Below are 17669 nucleotides of genomic sequence, written 5' to 3'. Positions count from 1 at the left end.
AGAGAGAGAGGAGAGACAGAGAGAGAGAAGGGGGGAGGAGCTGGAAGCATCAACTCCCATATGTGCCTTGACCAGGCAAACCCAAGGTTTTGAACCGGCGACCTCAGCATTTCCAGGTTGACGCTTTATCCACTGTGCCACCACAGGTCAGGCTATGCAATTTTTATAATAAAAATTTTAACAATATAAATCTGTGAGTTCATAAAGATATATCCACAAAGCAAAAGAAAAAAATTTAAAAAGATTAAAAAGTGAATTAAAAATAATCATTGTCTGACCAGGCAGTGGCGCAGTGGATAGAGCATCAGACCGGGATGCAGAGGACCCAGGTTCGAAACCCCAAGCTCACCGGCTTGAGCTGGGGGGTCACTGGCTTGAGCGTGGGATCCTAGACATGACCCTGTGTTTGCTGACTGGAGCTCAAAGGTCACTGGCTTGAAGCCCAGGTCGCTGGCTTGAGCAAGGGGTCACTCGTTCTGCTGTAGGCCCCCCCACCACCACTCCCCTCTTTGGTCAAGGCACATATGAGAAAGCAAACAGTAAACAATGAAAGTACCGCAAGGAAGAATTGATGCTTCTCATCTCTCTCACTTACTGTCTGTCTGTCCCTGTCTGTTCCTCTCTCTGTTTCTCTCTCTCTGTCTCTGTCACACACACAAAAAAAATAATCATCATCTAATATCATTGTACTATTAGAAGTAACTAGGGCACCAACTCCATACTCTATACCAGTCGTAGTCAACCTGGTCCCTACTGCCCACTAGTGGGTGTTCAAGCTTTCATGGTGGGCGGTAGTGGAGCAACCAAAGTATAAATAAAAAGATATATTTTGGCCCTGGCCGGTTGGCTCAGTGGTAGAGCGTCGGCCTGGAGTGCAGAAGTCCCAAGTTTGATTCCCAGCCAGGGCACACAGGAGAAGCGCCCATCTGCTTCTCCACCCCTCCCCTTCTCCTTCCTCTCTGTCTCTCTCTTCCCCTCCCGCAGCAAGGCTCCATTGGAGCGAAGATGGCCCCGGCGCTGGGGATGGCTCCTCTGCCTCTGCCCCAGGCGCTAGAGTGGCTCTGGTCGCAACAGAGCGACGCCCCCTGGTGGGCGTGCCGGGTGGATCCCGAACGGGCGCATGCGGGAGTCTGTCTGACTGTCTCTCCCCGTTTCCAGCTTCAGAAAAATACAAAAAAAAAAAAAGAAGGGATATATTTAACTATTAGTAAGTTGTTTTATAAAGATTTATTCTGCCAAACTTAGCAAAAATCGAACATAAAGTACATGATAAGTAATTATTATTATATGCTTTAACTCTGCTTTATAAATTTTATACAGTAAAGTTACTTCCCTACTTTATAAATCACCATTACTGTGGAACCAGTGGGCAGTTAGAAAATTTTACTACTAACAGAGATACAAAAGTGGGTGGTAGGTATAAAAAGGTTGACTACCCCTGATCTATACAATGACAATTAAGTAATTAAATAAATAATTGAGCTTTTGTTCTGCATTTTCAGTACAAACTGTATTTCAGAGTAACCAAATTACCCTAGTTAATAAGGGAAAATCATTGTGTGTATGTGTGTGTGTATGTGACAGACAGAGTCAGACAGAGGGACAGACAGGAAAGAAGAGAGATGAGAAGCATTAATTCTTCGGGAGGCACCTTAGTTGTTCATTGATTGTTTTCTCATATGTGCCTTGACCGGAGAACTACAGTAGACCTAGTGATTCCTTGCTCGAGCCAGCGACCTTGGGCTCAAGCTGGTGAACCTTGCTCAAACCAGATGAGTCTGCGCTCAAGCTGGCGACCTCAGGGTCTTGAACCTGGGTCTTCCGCGTCCCAGTCCGATGCTCTATCCACTGCGCCACTGCCTGGTCAGGCAGGAAAATCATTCTTTTATAGGGTATGAAATGCCAGCTAGTAAATATGGCAATAGGCCCTGGCTGGTTGGCTCAGCGGTAGAGCGTCGGCCTGGCGTGCGGGGGACCCGGGTTCGATTCCCGGCCAGGGCACATAGGAGAGGCGCCCATTTGCTCCTCCACCCCCCCCCCCTTTCTCTCTGTGTCTCTCTTCCCCTCCCGCAGCCAAGGCTCCATTGGAGCAAAGATGGCCCGGGCGCTGGGGATGGCTCCTTGGCCTCTGCCCCAGGCGCTAGAGTGGCTCTAGTCATGGCAGAGCGACGCCCCGGAGGGGCAGAGCATCGCCCCCTGGTGGGCAGAGCATCGCCCCTGGTGGGCGTGCCGGGTGGATCCCAGTCGGGCGCATGCAGGAGTCTGTCTGACTGTCTCTCGCCGTTTCCAGCTTCAGAAAAAATACAAATATATATATATATATATATGGCAATAGAATTAGAAAAATCACCCTTTACATTCTCTAATGAAATAATTTATTCAGGCAAAGATTATCAGTGGTTGAAAATTCAGATAAAAAATTGATGGAGCCTGACCAGGCGGTGGCGCAGTGGATAGAGCGTCGGACTGGGATGCGGAGGACCCAGGTTCGAGACCCTGAGGCTGCTAGCTTGAGCTCAGGCTCATCTGGTTTGAGCAAAAAGCTCACCAGCTTGAACTCAAGGCCACTGGCTCGAGCAAGAGGTTACTTGGTCTGCTGAAGGCCCACAGTCAAGGCACATATGAGAAAGCAATCAATGAACAACTAAGGTGTCGCAACGAAAAACTGATGATTGATGCTTCTCATCTCTCTTCGTTCTGCCTGTCTGTCCCTATCTTATCTATCCCTCTCTCTCTGTAAAACAAACAAACAAAAAACAACAACAAAAAAAAAATTGATGGGGATATTTTAAATAAAAGGATTAGGCTATTAGCATCTGAACTGACTGATCAATCTTATCATCACTATAAGTGGGACTACCAGACCTTGTGAACCTGTGATGTGATCCAACAGAAAGTATGTGACATCATCTATGAAATGATCTGGCACAGACAATCATGCTGAATCTAATCAAGTCTTTAGAGCCAGAGGTTTTTTTTTTCTTTGCCTTTCCCAAGTAAGAGGAGGGGAGATAAACTAACTCCTGTAAGCGCCCCAACCAGGATCCACCTGGCAACCCCGTTTGGGGCCAATGCCCCCACCCATCTGGGGCCATGTACAGCAGAGCAATTTTTAGCACCTAAGGCAGAGGCTCCACAGAGCCATCCTCAGCACTGATGGCCAAGGACTCCAACCAATCAAGCCATGGCTTTGGGAGAGGAAGAGAGAAAGAGAGAAAGAGAGAAGTGAGGGACTGGGGTGAAGAAGCAGATGGTCGCCTGACTAGGCGGTGGCCCAGTGGATAGAGCGTTGGACTGGGATGCGGAGGACCCAGGTTTGAGACCCCGAGGTCGCTAGCTTGAGCGCGGGCTCATCTGGTTTGAACAAAGCTCACCAACTTGGACCCAAGGTCGCTGGCTCGAGCAAGGGGTTACTCAGTCTGTTGAAGGCCCATGGTCAAGGCACATATGAGAAAGCAATCAATGAACAACTAAGGTGTTGCAATGAAAAACTGATGATTGATGCTTCTCATCTCTCTGTTCCTGTCTGTCTGTCCCTATCTATCCCTCTCTCTGACTCTCTCTCTGTCTCTGTAATAAAAAAAAAAAAAAAAGAAGCAGATGGTCACTTCTGTGTGCCCTCACCAGGAATTGGAATTGAACCTGGGACATCCACATGCCAGCTTGATGCTCTACCACTGAGCCAACTGGCCAGGGTTAGAGATTCTTAACTTCCATTTATAGGAAATTCAGAGGATAGTGGAACAAGTCAGATGATATCACAAGGAGGCAAGGAGGCAACAGACCAATTCAGAGCATGGGATATTGTACAAGACAAATTATCTTATTTCTGCAACAAGTTACTGGTAGAGTGGGGTTAAAAAGGTGGGAAAAGTGGACTGTTCTAGATTGAAAGAGATTTTCTTTTCAATTTTAGATTAGAAGAGATTTTGACAACTACCAAATATAGCAATGGATGTTGTTTACATCCTGATTCAAACAAAATAAATGTAAAACACTTTGGATATAGCCAAGGAAATTTGAGTATGGACTGGTGATTAGATAATACCAACAAGTTGTTACTTTTATTAACTAATAATGGTAGTGTGGTTATGTAAAAAAATTTCAATAACTTTTAGAGATGCATGCAGAAGTATGGTGAGTTAAATGAAATAAGGTATGAGATTTGACCTGACCTGTGGTGGCACAGTGGATTAAAGTGTCGACTTGGAATGCTAAGGTTGCCAGTTTGAAACCCTGGGCTTGCCTGATCAAGGTACACATGGGAGATGACGCTTCCTGCGCCTTCCCACCCCTCACTATCTCTCTCTCCCCCTCTCTAAAATGAATAATAATAATAAAAAAGAAGATATGAGATTTACTTTAAAATACCTTAGCAAAAAATGGTAGATAAAAGATTGTGGCAAAAATTTTGATGGTTGTTGAATATTAATAATGGATATATAGAGTTTGTTATGCTATTTTCTCTTTTATAGTATGTTTGAACTTTTCTTTTTTTAATATTTTATTCAGTTTTAGAGAGAAGAGAGCAGAGAGAGAGAGAAAGAGAGAGAGAGAGAGAGAGAAGGAGGAGCAGGAAGCAAAGAGAGAGAGAGAGAGAGAAGGAGGAGCAGGAAGCAGAGAGAGAGAGAGAGAGAAAGAGAAGGAGGAGCAGGAAGCATCAACTCCCATATGTGCCTTGACCTGGCAAGCCCAGGATTTTGAACCAGCAACCTCAGCGCTCTAGCTCGACACCCCATTCACTGCAGCACCACAGGTCAGGCTGAGATTTTCTTAATAAAATTTTAAAGGCTATAGAAAGAGGAAATTTGGGATGCTAAAGACCAGTTTTATCTTCTTCATAATTTACTCTGTACTAACTTGAATAGAAAGTTATAGAAATTTCAAAGGAAAGAAAAAGTCCTTGTATTATGACCTATGGTTTATCATGGAAACCTTCATTAGAAATGGTGGCTTTTGACTGAATGGGATGGGAGTAGATGAGTAGTAAAAAAGGGAAAATAATATTAACAAAGACATAGTATGATGATGATCTGGTGCCTGCAGAAGGGAAGCAAAGAAATTGACTTGATTTGGGCATGCAAAGGAATTTTGAGTGATGTGTTATGTGGGGAGAGTGGAGCTAGTTAACAAAGCATTTTGAACTTCAGTCTGAAGAAGTTTGACTGTGAGTCCATAGACAATGCAAAGCCTTTATAATTTTATAAAAAAGAGTAAAGAAAAGGTAACAGCTTTTTCATAAAATTAATCTGGTACGTAAGTGGAATCAGGAAAGAACCTAGAATGAGGGGACCAAAAAAGAGGTTATTGCAATAATTTAAGCAGAAGGTGTCAGATGATAGTAATTACAGTGGGAATAGATAGAAAGGGATAATAGAAGAAACCATCCAAAATAAGAATCTCAGAGGTGATTAGTTGGACAGGAGGTAAAAAGGAAAGTGTCAAAATAACCCTTAAAGTTTTGAACCTGAAGAATTAAGAGAAGGAAATGGTATTTCATTGAAAAGAGATGTAACTCTGAGCAGGAAATGTGTTTGTGTATGTTTTGTGGAGAGTGTAGTGAGGGCAGGACCAATTAGTGATGTAATCTTTTAAAAAAATATTTATTGAGAGGCAGGGAGGCAGAGAGATAGACTCCCGCATGTACCTCGACCTGACCAGGATCCACCTGGCAAGCCCCGTACCAGGGGATGCTCTGCTCATCTGGGTCTGCTGCTCTGTTGCTTAGCAACTGAGCTATTTTAGTGCCTGGGGCGAGGCCGTGGAGTCATCCTCAATGCCTAGGGCCAGCTTGCTCAATCATTCAAACCATGCTGCAGGAGAGGAAGAGAGAGAGAGAGGAAGGGGGAGGGGCAGGGGTGGAGAAGTAGATGGTCGCTTCTCCTGTGTGCCGACCAGAAATCAAACCCAGGACTTTCACATGCCAGGTTGACATTCTACTTCTGAGCCAACTGGCCATATGTAAACTTATAAATTGAATGTTACACTGTTTGAGGTGATAGAGGGATTGAGGGCAGAAGTCTTGGATGCCACTGGGAATCCGAGATTGGCACTGCTCAGAGAAAGGTCAGGATTAGAGGAGTGGAGATGTATATTTAGAACCTAATGAATGACAACAGCATTATACACTGGTGGTATGGTATGAGAATAGAATTCTCAAGAGTAACCTAGAATTTCAAGTTATGCCACTGAACGGGAAATATATTTAGGTGTAATTATGTTTACCAAGTTGGAAGCCTTTCTTCCTTTTTTTAAAAAAAAAATTTATTTTATTTTTTTACGGAGACAGAGAGAGAGTCAGAGAGAGGGATAGATAGGGACAGACAGACAGGAACAAAGAGAGATGAGAAGCATCAATTATTAGTTTTTTGTTGCGCATTGCAACACCTTAGTTGTTCATTGATTGCTTTCTCATATGTGCCTTGACCACAGGCCTTCAGCAGACCGAGTAACCCCTCGCTTGAGCCAGCGACCTTGGGTCTAAGCTGGTGAGCTTTTGCTCAAATCAGATGAGCCTGCGCTCAAGCTGGCGACCTCGAGGTCTCGAACCTGGGTCCTCAGCATCCCAGTCCAACGCTCTATCCACTGTGCCACACCTGGTCAGACCTTTCTTCCTTTTTTATTCTTTGTGTTGAAACTTCTTTTTTTTTTTTAAATTGATTTGAGAGAGAGAGAGGAAAGAAGAGAGAGATAAACAATGATTTGTTTTTCCAATTATCTATGCATTCATTGGTTTATTCTTGTATGTGCCCTGACTGGGGATCAAACCCACACTTTGGCATGTTGGGGTGATGCTGTAACCAAATGAGCTACCCATCCAGGGCCCGAAACTTATTATTGAAGGATACATACATACATAAATTTTTACCAATTATAAATGTACAATTTAATGAATGTTTGCAAACTTTACACTATTACTAATGTAACCAGGATGCTGATCAAGAAACAGAGCAGTATCACTACCCGAGAGGCCTCCCCCTTGTTCCCCTACCCACTCACTATCTGCACTCAAAAGTAATCCCACGAAATTCTAGCACAATAAACTCATTTTGCCTGTTTTTCAACTTTATGTAAGTTGAATATACGGTCTCATATTCCATTGAATATGAATATACTTCTTTCAGTCAATATTATGTTTGAGAAATTTACTCATACCATTGAATATAATTATAAATTGGTTTCATTGTTCTGTAGTACCCCATTGTATGAATATACCATAATTTATCCATTTCCCAATGTTACTAAGATACTTGCATTGTTTCCAGCATTCTTGTACATGTATCTGGGTGAACATATTTACAAATTTTTGTTGCATGTATTGCAGCTGCTAGATTGTGGAATTGTAGGGTAATAGGCCATGTATATATGTTCAGCTTTAATAGAAAAACTACAAGTTTTTCCAGAGTGGTTGTAGTTACATACACGCCCACTAGCAGTGTAGGAGAGTTCTGGTTATTCCTCCTCCTCCTCCATTATAGCCATTTAGGAGAGTTTATAGCAGGGGTTGGGAACCTATTGCTCGCGAGCCAGATGTGGCTCTTTTGATGGCTGCATCTGACTCACAGACAAATCTTTAATAAAAAAAATAATAACATTAAAAATATAAAGCATTCTCATGTATTAGAATCCATTCATTTCCTACTGCTCATGTTTATGGTTGCAGGTGGCTGGAGCCAATCACAGCTGTCCTCCAGGACAACACCAAATTTTTATTGGATAATGCACAACGTACACGGGTCCTTGTATGGCTCTCACAGAATTACATTTTAAAATATGTGGCGTTCATGGCTCTCTCTGCCAAAAAGGTTCCCAATCCCTGGTTTATAGTAATATTTATCACATTGTGACTTTAACTTGGTAACTAATGAAGTTGATACCATTTGCTTTGTTCACTGTCCATTTGGATATTCTCTTTGGGAAAATGCCTGTTCAAGTCTTTTTTATATTTTCTCATAAGTTGCCTGTCTTTATGTTAGGAATTGGTAGGAGTACATTATATATTATTATGAATGAGTCTTTTGTTGGATTTGAAGAATGAAAAAAAATATTTTCCTACTCTATAGCTTGCCTTTTCACTCTTAATGATGTCATTTGATGAATAGAAGTTTTTAATTTTAATGTAGTTCAGTTTTATCATTTTTTATTTATTGTTAACATTCCTTGAGTTATAATTTAAAAATCTTTGCTTACCCACAAGGTCTTGACTACATTACCCTAAAGGATTTATTTCTTCTAAAGGATTTATTGTTTAACCTTTTACATTTTGTTCCACAATACATATGGCAATTGATATTTTCGTGTGTGTTTGGTCTGATGTAGGGGTAAAGATTTATTTTTTACCCCATATGAATATCCAGTTGACCAAGCACTATTTATTTAGAATACCATCTTTTCGCCACTGGAATGCAGTGACCCTTTTGTCATAAATCAAAGCAACTTCTTGCTTTCTAGCTCATACGTATTTCAACTGTATTATTATTATTATTTTTTTTAATTTTTTAAAATTTTTATTTATTCATTTTAGAGAAGAGAGAGAGAGAGAGAGAAAGAGAAGGGGGAGGAGCAGGAAGCATCAACTCCCATATGTGCCTTGACTGGGCAGGCCCAGGGTTTTGAACCGGCAACCTCAGCATTTCCAGGTCGACGCTTTATCCACTGCACAACCACAGGTCAGGCTCAACTGTATTATTTTTTAAATGATTATATGTATATTATTTTGAAGCCAAGTAATTAACTCATATGAATGGTCAACCCTACATGTTTTATTTTTGGAAAAAGGCAGGGAGAGGGAGAGAGAGACAGGAACATTGAGCTGTTTCTGTATGTGCCTTGACTACGGATTTAACCAGGAACTTCTGCACTTCTGAATGATGCTCCAAACAACTGAGCTATCTGTCCAGGGCTTAATTTTTTTATTTATTGATTGATTTTTTTTTTTTTAGAGAGACAGAGAGAGGAAGGGAACGATGGGGGAAGGGAGAAGGGAAGCTTTCATTTGTTGTTTCACTCAGTTGTGCATCCTTCAGTCGCTTCCCGTGTGCCCTTACTGGGGATCAAACCTGCAACTTTGTCATTTTAGAAGGATGCTCTGACTGAGCTAGCCAGGGCTCCTACATGTTTTAAACATTTATTTCTTATTTTTGGAAACAAATATTGATTACCTAGTAAGATGCATATATTGGGCCAGGCATAGTCTAGGGCAGGCGTCCCCAAACTACGGTCTGTGGGCCGCATGCGGCCCCCTGAGGCCATTTATCCGGCCCCCTGCCGCACTTCCGGAAGGGGCACCTCTTTCATTGGTGGTCATTGAGAGGAACACTGTATGTGGTGGCCCTCCAATGGTCTGAGGGACAGTGAACTGGCCCCCTGTATACAAAGTTTGGGGACTCCTGGTCTAGGGTATTAATAGGTATTTGTTTGACTAAGATTTAAATGGAGGCCCTGGTCAGCTGGCTAAGTGGTAGAGCGTTGGCCCAGCATGTGGAAGTTCCAGGTTCAATTCCCAGCCAAGGCATACAGACACAGCGCCGATCTGCTTCTCCACCCTTCCCCTTCTGCTTTCTTTCTGTTTCTCTCTTCCCCTCCCCCAGCCAAGGCTCCATTGGAGCAAAGTTAGCCCCGGTGCACTGAGGATGGCTCAATGGCCTCTGCCTCAGGTGCTAGAATGGCTCTGATTTCAACAGAGCAACGCCCCATCTCAGAGCATCGCTCCCTGGGGGGCTTACTGGTTGGATCCCAGTTGGGAGCAGGCAGGAGTCTGTCTCTCTGCCTTTCGGCATCTCATTTCAGAAAAACAAACAAACAAACAAACAAACAAACAAATAAATAAATAAATAAATAAAAAGATTTACATGGATGTGATGCATTCTGATAAGTTCCAAGGAAGAGGCATGGCATGATCCTGTTCAAAGATATATATGACTTATTGTTGTAAAGTACCTGTACCTCATTTCCGTGAGTTTACGTAGAGACACCAGGTCCAGATGAATTTTGAAGGGTTTTATTAAAGGAGGAGATTTCTTAAATATGCTGGCCGCATATGGCTTAACACGGGGCATTGCAGACCAAATGTGTGCACCAAATACATCTCAGAGGCTGGTTATATACCCTTGATCACACACAGGTTGTGGGGAGCATGACATCATGACACAATTATTAGCAAGCTGACAATATTTGTTTAGGGGATTAACAAAAACAGTAAAACTTTTAAGGTAATACAATCAAAGACTTTTACAAATCTTTTAGTGTCTGTCTCCCCTTCTTTGCCTGGAGGTATGTTACTCTCAGGATTCCAGGAAGGGGGGAGGAACTACAATCAATGTAGGGTGGTATGTAAATTATGTCTCTTATTGAAAGAGAAAAGAAGTTCCTCAGACAACCTTTACTCAATAGTTAAAACTAAATGACTCATTGTCCTTGTAAGCCAGAAACTTCTACACTCTTCTCCCTCCCCTCCTCAAAGGAAAGATGGGACAGGAAAGCCTGACCTTTCTTCCTAAAATATCAATATTAATTTTTCAGCTTTTTGGTACCTTACTACATTATAACCTCCAGGCTTCCAGGAAGTCTAAGGCTTCCTGGAAGAGGTGATACTTGGGACTGTCTTGAAAAATATATAGGAATAGTCTTCAACATTATAGCTGTTTACTATTTGGAATCAGTGAAGTTTCGGGAGTACCGCCACGGCCATGAACATGTTGGTCCCAAGCGCACTCATGAAACAACTGCCCATTCAGTCCACGGCTGGTGCCGTCCCTGTTCGCAATGAGAAAGGTGAGATTTCTTTTTTTTTTTTTTTTTTTATAAATTTTATTTTTATTTTATTTATTCATTTTTAGAGAGGAGAGAGAGAGAGAGACAGAAAGGGAGAGAGAGGAGAGAGAGAAGGGGGGAGGAGCTGGAAGCATCAACTCCTATATGTGCCTTGACCAGGCAAGCCTAGGGTTTCGAACCGGCGACCTCAGCATTTCCAGGTCAACGCTTTATCCACTGCACCACCACAGGTCAGGCGAGAAAGGTGAGATTTCAATGGAAAAAGTGAAGGTAAAACGTTATGTATCTGGAAAGAGGCCAGACTATGCCCCTATGGAGTCCTCAGATGAGGAGGATGAAGAATTTCAGTTCATTAAGAAAGCCAAAGAACAAGAAGCAGAACCTGAGGAACAGGAGGAGGATTCATCTATCAACCCTTGGCTCTGGCATCTGCAGAACCGTATTAGTGAAGATGTGGAAGAGAGATTGGCTCGACATCGGAAAATAGTGGAACCTGAAGTGGTAGGAGAAAGTGACTCAGAAGTAGAAGGAGATGCTTGGCACGTGGAACGAGAAGACAGCAGTGAAGAAGAAGAGGAAGAAATTGATGATGAGGAAATAGAGCAGCGTCGTGGCATGATGCGCCAGCGAGCACAGGAGAGAAAAAATGAAGAGATGGAAGTCATGGACGTGGAAGATGAAAGAGGTCTGGGGAGGAATCAGAATCAGAGTCCGAGTCCGAAGAGTACACAGACAGTGAAGATGAGATGGAGCCTCGTCTTAAACCAGTCTTCATTCGAAAGAAGGATCGAGTAACAGTTCAAGAATGTGAAGCTGAAGCATTGAAACAGAAGGAGCTGGAGCAGGAGGCAAAACGCATGGCTGAGGAGAGGCGCAAGTCCACACTCCAGATTGTAGAAGAGGAGACCAAGACAGAGCTGGAGGGAAACAGGCGGTCCCTGGCTGCACTGGATGCACTGAATACTGATGATGAAATGATGAGGAGGAATATGAGGCATGGAAAGTTCGGGAGCTAAAGAGAATCAAGAGGGACAGAGAAGATAGAGAAGCGCTTGAGAAGGAGAAGGCAGAAATCAAACTATGTGAAACCTAACTGAGGAAGAGAGGCGAGCTGAGCTTCAGGCAAATGGCAAAGTTATTACCAACAAAGCTGTTAAGGGCAAATACAAGTTCTTACAGAAGTATTAACACCGGGGTGCCTTCTTCATGGATGAGGATGAAGAAGTATACAAGAGAGATTTCAGTGCACCTACCCTGGAGGATCATTTCAACAAAACCATTCTTCCAAAAGTCATGCAGGTCAAGAACTTTGGGCGCTCTGGTTGTATCAAATACACCCACCTTGTGGATCAGGACACCACCTCCTTTGACTCAGCATGGGGTCAAGAGAGTGCCCAGAACACGAAGTTCTTTAAACAAAAGGCAGCTGGGGTATGAGATGTATTTGAACGGCCATCTGCCAAGAAGCGGAAAACTACTTAAAGTTCAACTACTAATTCTTCCAGTTGTGGGACACAAGGGGATGTCTCAGTGGCTAGCCCTTGATTTTTTTATTCACATGACCCATGTATCCAGTCTATTGGAATGCCAACTGTAACACTTGGGGAATCCAATTTTGGAAGGTGCTTTGTGAGATTTGGACTCATGCTGATAAACCCACAGAAAAGCACTTTGAATCTAGGTAATTGAGAGAATATTTGCCCTATTTGGTTGTTGTTGTTATTAATTGATACTAGAGAGAGGAAAGGAGAGGCAGAGACATCGATATCAACTTTCAGGTAGGACTATCTTCACTTAAAACTATTTCTGAGAAATCTTAGGTTTCATCATTGCTCTAGTTTCCCAAACTCACTTGGGACTATTCAAAGTTTCTTTTTCCAGCCCCTTAGCTTGGGTCAGAAACACGGGCATGTAAGTATACAGTACATTACTTCTACCTTATAGAAATCTACACTCATAAAACCTGTTTTTCATTTTTGGCTGGCATCGGTTTTTTTTAAATCCATTTATGTATATGTCAAGAAATAAACACATACCAAGATACTTTTTGAGCTTGATATTGGAAATAAAATGTGCAGGCTGACAAGTATTTACCTGTTAACTAAAATAAAACCAGGAAATCGTCAGGAAAAAAAAAAAAAAAAATATATATATATATATATAGAGAGAGAGAGAGAGAGGAATAGTAACTACAAATGGGGAAGAGAGTGCGTAGACAACTGTGTGAGTTTCAGAAACTGGAGGTGGTTTGTTAAAGTGTTAGAAAAGGGAATTGGGAAATGATGAAGCTGGAGGATTATGCAAAGAGTCAATTATGAAAGGACTTTATTCCCAACTCAATGAGAGCCATTAAAGGAAAGAGGAAAAATGAACTTAGCATTTCACAAAAATTCTTCTGACTTCTGTGTACAGAGAGGATAGATAGAACAGAGTTGGGGATGCAGAACCATAAGGCTGGGAGACTGGTTAAAAGATTGCTGTTTAGAAGGATAAGACTTATTTAAGGAAATTGTAATGGCCATGGAAAGAAGTAGACATATTTGGAAAATATATGGAAGATAAGAATCTAGAGGAGCTGGTGATGTGTAGGAATGAGGAGCAATGAAGATGGGGTTACCAGCTCCAGAGTCAGGAAGACCTAGGTTTAATTCTTTTGTCACAATTTGTTCAGATTAGAAAGATTGTTAGGGCTTTAAGGAATGGACTAGAAGAGTTTGAGATGGGAAGCAAGGAGATTATTTAGGAGGCTATTTCAGTCATCCCAAACTTTATGATAAGGGCCTAAGGCTAATAGAGGAAAAGAGATAGATTAGAATGCTAGAGATGGATTTAGGGGATATTTAGGAGGTTGATTTACCAGATTCAGGTACAGACTTAATAAATTAAAGACAATAAAGGACTGCAAGAGAAAGAAGAGTCAGAAAAGGAAACAAAGAAAAATGGCCAAAGGAAGAGAAAAGCGGAAGCCATTGATGTTACAGAAACAAAGGAAGGACAGTGTCAAGATAGAGGATGAGTAATATCAACTACTGAAAAGGGGCGTTGTTAACAAGGACAGAAAAGGCCCTGGCCAGTAGCCCAGTTGGTTATAGCATTGTCTCAACATGCTGAGGTTGCGAATTCAATCCCTGGTCAGTACACATGTGAGAATCAACCAATAATGGCACGAATAAGTGAAGCAATGGGTCAATGTTTCTATCTCTGTCCCTGTCTCTCCCTTCCTCTCTAAAAATCAATAAAAAATAAATAAAAATAAGGATAGAAGAGTGTTCATTGGAATGAGTGAAAAGGAAATAAATGTATAGCATGGGCTTGATACAAAAGGCTTAAAACTTGTTTCCTTGAACTCTAGAAGAGTTCAAGGTCCTAGGACAGAAACTGTTATTACAATGTATCATGTTGTGTGCTGTGAAAGTGAGATTCACATAAGAGCTGCTGGATTCAAAGAATTAGGTTACGTTGTCCCAACTTTTTCCCACCATGGCATCCACTGTCTCATGCCATATCACTGCCTCTACATCTTTTGTGAAATGACCATACACACCCACCTCAACACTGCCTTCCTCATGTAGGTTTGAGTATAAAAGAATAAATTCAAACAAGTAGTTTTTCCTTAAATTCTCTAACAAAAACACACCTCAAACACTAATTTTTAACAGGGAGATGGAGATGATTATGCTGACATGCTGAGTTTACATTTATCTTTATTTTAGGGTTTAGTACTTATCTATTGTTGGTCAAATAAGTTTGTAAATATATATATGTTTGCTTGCTTATAGTTTGTATTGGGTGTGGGGGACAGGCTGTAAACTGGCAGGGTGGTTATAGCCTAAGGCTTAGTTTTAAGACTAAGCTTTTCCCCACACCCTTGACTGATTGCATGATGTGGGGTGGTACACTCTCATGAGGAATCCCATTATGCCTCAGATAAGTGACTTTGTATCAGAGACTTCCTTGTTTGTATATTGGATTAAAGGTTTTGATTTTTATACTATAAAGTAGGGCAGACGAAAGCTTGCTCTCTCCGTTCCTGCTATCACCATTGCAGGGGCCTCCCTGATCCCTTGCCCTTCATGGGAAAAGCAGGTTTTCTGCTTTTCCCTTGTCTTCTCTTGTGGCTTGCCTATCTTGGTGAGACACCAATAAACAGAATGGCCTACCATCCTCCGACTCCACCATTTCTTTACCATCTGCCCGAATCCAATGGGAACCTGCATGTGGATGGCCACAATGACAGCTCCTGGCCTTACATTCATATATTGAGTTAATTGGTTCTCACTATGTGTGGTTGTTGGGCAGATAAAATATATTATGCTTACTTTGTTAAAGATGGAGCTGCCTATGTGGAGGCCATTGCCCAGGTGATATTAATGTGTGTCTCAGTGGGCTGTGGGCAGGCAGAATCCTTGTAGCCTGGGGCTTGGTTTTGGGATTAAGCCTTTCCCACCCTTTTTGATGTGGGGTGGTACAATCCCATCATGTCCCAGATAAGTGACTTTGTATTAGAGACTTCCCTATTGTATTTTGTATATTGGATTAAGGGTTATGGATGTACACTATAAAATGGGGGCAGAACAGAAGCTTGCTCTCTTGGTTCCTGAGATTAGCATGAGAGAGCAGAGAGAGCAGAGGAGAGCAGAAGGAGGCCACGTGGAGGAGGCCAGGAGAAGCAGCCAAGATGGTGGAGTGTTGAGTGAGAGGCCAGTTAGTGCAGAGTTTGTGCAGGAAGAAGGAAGGAGATGGGGAACAGAGGTGAATAAGTCTGGTGAGCTAGAAATCTTTGATTCTAGGAAACTCGGATAAGTCAGTAGCTTTGTGAGCACTGAATGTGAGTGGGTTTTGGAGCCCAGTGTGTGTTTTTACTTGCCCGCCGGGTGCAAGCTAGGATTAAAGATAATGGCCCATCAGGTTTTGGCTCCATTGTTTCTTTACCGACTGTCCGAATCCAATGCAAACCTGCATGGGCCAGGCTGCTGTGATAGTGGCCTTGGCCATGGATACTGGCTTTACAGTGGCCTTTAAAAACTGCTGCATTCACATTGGCCAAATTCTAACATTAATAGTTTAGGTAAAAGTATGACCCCAGATCTAAATTCAGATCTTTATTTAAAGCTTAATATTATCTTTCTCAAACTCTGGTCAACACAATAAATACATGATTACTAAATAATAGGGTTTCTTTGGATATGATGGTAAGAATTATCTGTGCAGATTTTGGTAACTGGGTTTCATCTATGTTAGGAAGGACTTTTATGTGTATAGCAGAGATAAATATTAATAAATTTCTGCTCCAGAAGTAAGACATAAAACAGTGCAATAAACACCTGTACTCTATAATATTAAAAATATATCTTGGCCTTGGCCAGTTAGCTGTCAGAGCGTGGTCCCAAAATGATATGTTATGGGTTCAATCCCCTGTCAGGGCACAGATGGGAAGCAACCAATTAATGTACAGCTAAGACGCCTGACCTGTGGTGGCACAGTGGATAAAGCGTCAACCTGGAAATGCTGAGGTCGCTGGTTCAAAACCCTGGGCTTGCCTGGTCAAGGCACATATGGGAGTTGATGCTTCCAGCTCCTCCCCCTTTCTCTCTCTCTGTCTCTCTCTCCTCTGTCTCCCTCTCTGTCTCTCTCTCCTCTCTAAAAATGAATAAATAAAATAAAATAAATTAATGTACAGCTAAGTGGAACAACAAATGAATGCTTCTCTCTCTTTAAAATCAATCAATAAGCCTGACCAGGCGGTGGCGCAGTGGATAGAGCATTGGACTGGGATGTGGAAGGACCCAGGTTCAAGACCCCGAGGTCACCAGCTTGAGCGCGGGCTCATCTGGCTTGAGCAAAAGCTCACCAGCTTGGACCCAGGGTCACTGGCTCCAGCAAGGGGTTACTCAGTCTGCTGAAGGCCCGCTGTTAAGGCACATATGAGAAAGCAATCAATGAACAACTAAGAAGTCGCAATGCACAACAAAAAAACCCTAATGATTGATGCTTCTCATCTGTCTCCATTCCTGTCTGTCCCTGACTATCCCTCTGACTCTGTCTCTGTAAAAAAAAAAAAAAATTAAAAAATCAATCAATAAATAATTTAAAAAATATATCTATTATTATAATAAAATGCTTTGAGGTGGCCTGACCTGTGGTGGTGCAGTGGATAAAGCATTGACTTAGAATGCTGAGGTCACTGGTTCAAAACCCTGGGCTTGCCTGGTCAAGGCACATATAGGAGTTGATGCTTCCTGCTCATCCCCCCATCTCTCTCTCTCTGTCTTTCCTCTCTAAAATGAATAAATCTAAAAAAAAAAAAAAAAAAAGAGGAAAAGAAAAAAGGTTTTGAAAAAATGCTTTGAGGTTTACTCATTGATATTTAGTAATTTACCGAACCTCTCTTTTTAACAAAATATTTATGCCCTAAGCTACACATTTTAAATATTTTATTTATTCATTTTAGAGAGGAGAGAGAGAGAGAAATGAGAGAGAGGGAGAGAGAAGGGGGGAGGAGCAGGAAGCATCAACTCCCATATGTGCCTTGACCAGGCAAGCCCAGGGTTTCGAACTGGCAACCTCAGTGTTCCAGGTCGACGCTTTATCCACTGTGCCACCACAGGTCAATCCTAAACTACACATTTTAATTTGTAATTTTGCTCTGGTACATTGGGGAAGTGGTTTACCCAAGCCTACTGATGAAATCTGATGTTTTGGACAACTGGAGAAAACTTGAAGAGGTTCAGAAGCATCCTGAGAGGAGAAGAAAGCAGGAAGTGGAAAAGATAGTAGATAATCTGTTTTTCATGAAACACACTTTATAATTTGGTTGCATTTTATTAACTCAGATTACACACACTCACAAGGATGCACATTGAACCACCTTTTTCCTACCCTTCCCCTTTGCCCCA

At 42.1% G+C, this 17669-nt stretch overlaps 1 long non-coding RNA gene and 1 pseudogene across 1 annotated transcript in view; both read left to right on the top strand.

Annotated features, from left to right (window-relative positions):
- LOC136394925 (uncharacterized) overlaps positions 1-17669 on the top strand; it is a 98538-nt gene that overhangs the window by 7384 nt on the left and 73485 nt on the right. Inside the window, exon 2 of the long non-coding RNA XR_010749249.1 lies at positions 8525-8669. This is a non-coding gene — a long non-coding RNA (uncharacterized lncRNA). The remainder of the gene's footprint in view (positions 1-8524; positions 8670-17669) is intronic.
- On the top strand, positions 10689-12343 carry LOC136393133 (microfibrillar-associated protein 1-like; annotated as a pseudogene).

This window comes from Saccopteryx leptura, chromosome 2 (genome assembly GCF_036850995.1).
Source record: "Saccopteryx leptura isolate mSacLep1 chromosome 2, mSacLep1_pri_phased_curated, whole genome shotgun sequence".
In the NCBI taxonomy this organism is placed as follows: Eukaryota; Metazoa; Chordata; class Mammalia; order Chiroptera; family Emballonuridae; genus Saccopteryx; species Saccopteryx leptura.
Note: the sequence above shows the minus strand (reverse complement) of the source record. Positions and strands in the feature narration are given on the sequence as shown.